This window comes from Hibiscus syriacus, unplaced genomic scaffold, assembly GCF_006381635.1.
Source record: "Hibiscus syriacus cultivar Baekdansim isolate YM2019G1 unplaced genomic scaffold, ASM638163v2 tig00111166_pilon, whole genome shotgun sequence".
In the NCBI taxonomy this organism is placed as follows: Eukaryota; Viridiplantae; Streptophyta; class Magnoliopsida; order Malvales; family Malvaceae; genus Hibiscus; species Hibiscus syriacus.
Window position 1 is genome coordinate 692,184 of NW_024063008.1, and position 5,280 is coordinate 697,463.

The 5,280-nt window shown below is 35.3% G+C and overlaps 1 pseudogene; it reads left to right on the forward strand.

The window, feature by feature from the left end:
• Positions 1–640: 640 nt before the first annotated feature.
• On the forward strand, positions 641–4,354 carry LOC120155223 (annotated as a pseudogene).
• Positions 4,355–5,280: the final 926 nt, after the last annotated feature.

A 5,280-nucleotide genomic window follows, 5' to 3' on the forward strand; every position in this document is an offset into this window, starting at 1 on the left:
ACCCTATATAGGTTGTTGTTGTTGTCTTTTCTTTTTCTTTTTGACAAAATTTATTATATTATATTCTTTACGCATTAATCTCATTTGTTTTTATTTCTTTCAATTTAATCGTATAATTTTTATTTCTTTCTTCTTGAACCAAATCAAAAAATAACCCATCAAAATTGTCGAAAAGAAAATAAAAATTCTAAATAAGTTAGAATGATTACACGATGGCTTTAAATAGACATTAATATATATCTTAAATCTCTAAATAATTCTCAACCAACTTCAATTCTTTCGTTTTTTTATTAAGTTAAGATGATTACAAAGTAATATATGTTTTAAATACTCTCAACCATTTGACAATAAACGTTTAATCACTCTTACAGTCGTTAGTACTCGAATCCATGACCTCTAGAAACAATAACATTTCTTTTAACCGTACTCAATTCATTCGTTTTTTATCCTCGATATTAATCTCATCTAGTTTTTTTTTCGTCCATAATTTATTAGAAGCCTAATTTAATTAATACCCCGTTATCTGAATTTGGTATTTGTTAATTAAGTAGGTGGTCGTACTAAAAGAAAAGTACGTGATGTAATGTTTTTTTCTTTAGTTGAAAATGCAAAATAACTTGCGAGCCGCAGTTTCAAATAATTTACTATTTCATGCATGCAAGGAACTGTCGGTTCCCGCCTCTTCTGACTGCAATAAACCCAACACCACCACCACCAGTTGCAACCGCCGCTACGCATAAAATGTTGCCGTTTAATTCAAATCGAGGAGGCTGCTACATTCCTCGGACGAAACCTGACGAGGGCAGAGACACTGTGGTTCAATTACTCGGCTAAAAAATCGGATTTCTATATTTTCTGCCACACCATTTTCCTTTTGTTTCTGGTATTCACTCTTGTGCCTTTGCCGCTGGTTTTTGTTGAGTTGAAGAGGTCTCTGGGTTTCAATAAGTACAAGATTCAGCCCAAAGTTAGACTGACGTCGTCTGAGATGTTCAGGTGTTATGCAGATGTGATGCGGATGTTTGTTCTCGTTGTGGTTCCTTTGCAGTTTGTGTCTTATCCTTCAATTAAGGTAACTAGTCTTTCAATTTCTTGGGATTTCTTTTCAGGTGTTTTTAAAAGCTGAAGTTTGTCTTCCATTTTTTTTTAGAATTTTGGAAGCCGTTTTCGGCAATATGATTTATTTGCATTATTTAACAGTACAAATACTGGGATTTGCATTTTAATTTCGGGACTGGAATTTTTTACGAGATTCTCATTTTCACCAAGGGGGCGATGAAATACTGATTAAGTATTTTTGGATATTGATGATTGGTTTTCTGGGAAATCTGTGTTTGGTAGCGCGATATGTATTTCTTTTTCAGTTTTAGTACAAATGTTTGTAAATGAGTTCTTCCTGAGGAACTTTAGCGTTTTGCGAAATACTTTGTTATTTGCATGTTGTAAATGGGAACTGTAATATATCATTTTGTGTACAGGGTTCGGTTTTAGTTCCAAAGCTTAAAGTTAACTTTTTTTCCTGGCCTCAGTATCATTAATGAGATTCTTGAAGATTTCAGATTTGAACATTGGGATTCCTTTGTTTATTTTATCCTTCTTTGAGTGGCAATTTCTGAAAATTTGATTCTCGGATCAGTTTGCTGCAAACAACTCATTTTATTGTGGTTGCCTCTGTTAGAAGCTTCTTACTTAAACAATGGAGTAATTAAATTCTTTGAGATATTATTTTTATTCGATTGGATAATTTTCTTAATGCATATTCTCGGTTTATCTGAGATTGTATGTGTCTTCTTGACAGATGATAGGGATTCAAACAGGGCTGCCATTGCCATCTGTGTGGGAGATTTTGTCACAGTTAGGGGTATATTTCATGGTAGAAGATTATACCAATTATTGGCTTCATAGGTTCCTGCATGGCAAATGGGGATATGACAAAATTCACCGGGTTCACCATGAATACACTGCTCCAATTGGGTTTGCTTCACCATATGCACATTGGCTGGAAATTCTGATCCTCGGGATTCCAACTTTTCTCGGGCCAGCAATTGCTCCGGGGCATATGATAACATTTTGGTTGTGGATAGTTTTAAGGCAAATTGAATCAATAGAGACACACAGTGGGTATGTATGCTACGGCTAAACCCTTTTGTTATGATGTTACTTTTCTGATTTGCTCACTGCTCTTTTGTTGATTTTCTTCTCGTGACCAAATGATGCCAACTTTCGAATTTCATTCATTACTTTTCAACTTTAGTTTTTACCTATCTTCTGTTGCGTAAGTTGTAGTGTGGAAGGTTCACTACTATGTTACCATTTAAAATGTGGAATGCAATTCTCTAAGCATATACAAATTGCTCATTTAGCATCATTTTTTTGTTTTGTTCAGTAGTTTGTTTTGCCTACCACTCTGTAAATCTGTTATCGTTTACAATGATGTCTGGTACTACTGTCGATCTCTTATCATATTTGAAAATTTAGTAACTGAATACATTGCATGAGATTTTAAAGTAACTAAAAGGATTTAGCTTGTTGCCTGAATATACCAAGCATGTTTCAAAAGTTTGATTCTTACTTGTCTAATTTTCTTGGAAACTTTCTGATTTCTCATCCTTCCTGTATTGTGTGTCGGCTTAGCATCCAATACTCATATCATGTTTGTTTCTAGAGAAGCTTCAACATTTTTCCACGTCAATTTTTTCTTAAATCATGAGAAAATGCTATGATATCCTTGAAATTGTTCAAAGTGTGTAATAGAAAAAAGAAAGTTATAATTCAAAAAGATTACGAGTGCACCGATGTCCGCTCTGTTCTGGCGAAGGCTGGTAATTTACTCATATTCGGAATATTCTGAGGCAAAATTTGTAGTAAGACAATTTGCATATATTTTCTTTTTTCATTGGTTGCCGGTTTATATGTTTAGTTAAAACCTGCACGCTGGAAACAACCGGAAGCAAAGACATCTGTCCTTACTTCTTTCCATGTAACATGATGTTTGAATTCTAGACTTGTGTGAGGGTGATTGTATGCATAGAGTTAATCAAATTACTATCAAGTTGAGAACCTTGGTTTTTGGAACTTTCTTCTCAACAAGTCATTGACCTCTTAAGAGTGACACCTAGACTGGTTGGGATGCTAGGTTAGCCATAAGCCAAATACAGCAATGCATCCAACTCTTGCTATTATAAACGGCAGGTTTAAAGGAACATCATCTTGAAATTTATATGCCTGTTCTTTTATGGTTATTGAGTTTAGAAACTTGGCCCTTTGTTAATATGCTATCTCATAAAGCTTTGTTAAGAATAATGCCACAAGTGATCTTAACAGATGAAGAAGCATGCAGATGAAAAAGAAACATGTTGCTTTCATGCTTGGAAGAAATAGCTTACAAGTTATTTTACAAAGGCTTAAAGCTATTTGTTTGATGGTAAATAACTTAGTGCTTTCCGCTGAAAGAATGGGCAATTCACTGTACATATTGTATAATGCAGATACGACTTCCCTTGGACTCCTACAAGACTTATCCCATTTTATGGTGGCGCAGATTACCATGATTACCATCATTATGTTGGAGGACGAAGCCAGAGCAACTTTGCTTCAGTATTTACATATTGTGATTACATCTACGGCACCGACAAGGTAATCAAACAATGCCCAGTTTCTCCTCTCCTTATTTTTTAAAAACTTTGATTTAGTTGTATAAGCTGATAGTTTACTCTGGTCACAAATTTATTTCTTGTGCGATTAGGGCTATCGTTACCATAAGAAGGTCCTAAGGAAGGTACGTTGCTCACTTCTTTTATTGTTTATCCTTTACTACTTGCCAAGGCATCTTTAAACTTTGGTTTAGCGAATGGGAAATCGTGACTATCAACAAATATATTGTTATAGGATGTGAATGGACCAGTTGGTCTAAAATAAGCTATTTCCATTTTATATATCCTTTTTTTTTTGAAGTGTCATTTTATATATCCTTGATGGAGAAGAGTAAGACTAAAATGTTACATTTTTAAGCATCCGATGTTGCCCAAAGCTCGATGGAAAGACAAGCATGGTCAATTCATGACAAATGATTGAAAGACAATGTGGGATGCTTAAACTGTTAATTCTGTTGTTTCCAAATAATACGTCGCAGAAAGTCGGGTTTGAATTCATGGCGTTGTCCTCTGTTCTTTAGTTATTCTAGTGCACATATAATTTCTTCCATATTTAGAGTTTTGTTTCATTTCCTATGCTAATCATTCATTCTGCTTTGATCCAGTTGAAAGATGAATCCAGAGCAAATGGTGATCAAAATGGGCGCTCATACTATGTTCCTACGCAAGATCTTAAACCAGAATAGCCACATTTCAACAGAGTGATTCTCTGGAGCAGCCTCTTCAGCATACCGGTTCGCACTTGACGACTCATGAATATCTTATTTCAACGTCACATCTTTGTTAGTATGGTAAAGTGGAATAATGGTGTGTCCTTTCAGTATAGAATCTGCATTAAAATAGCCAAATAAGCATACAACAAAACTCATGTGGTTAGCTTTAAACTGCAGCTCCTCTAAGCTCTTAACTTGGTGGTATGTTCATGTTTTTAATATTTTCTTTTCATGCTACAAAATCTAATTTATACCCAGATTTTCCACAATCTTCATTCCCTTCTCGGGCTCCCAGTTTCATACTTTGTTATGACCCAAGAGCAGTCCATGCCAACTCAGCACGCACATCAATCATTGCCAAGTCAGTAAATGGTGAGGAAGAATACACGTAAGAAAGGGCATTCCAAAATCGATTCGTTTGGTGGTTACATTAGCTGGATATTAAAGGCAATAGAAGATAGAAGGAAAGGATGAAAAATATTGTTGAAATCTGTTATCCTCTTTCCTCTCTAATTCTCTCTCGTCTTCTCTGTGTTTCTTCTATCCTATCTCCCTTCTATCTTCTTCTTAGTTACTGTAATTTTCTTGTTATTCAGTGAAAATACAGGTTTATCATCTTCAATTCATATCAGTGTGTTCTTGAGTTCACAACATTGGTGCTGCCGTTGAGAGATTGAGCTATGATGAATGAAACAGAGGCCATTAAAAGTTTGCAGGAGACTGTCGCTCGCCACGAACAACTATTGGGTTCTCTTGAAGCTCATGCTGAGGAGCAGAAGCAAGTAAACGAAAAGACCCATCAAATTCTTCAGGATGTAATGTGTCAAATAACTGCAATCTCAATGCAGTTGGGGCTGACGTTCAATGAACACCCTGAAATCGATGGATCTGAGAAAGTTGATGCTAAACAAAAT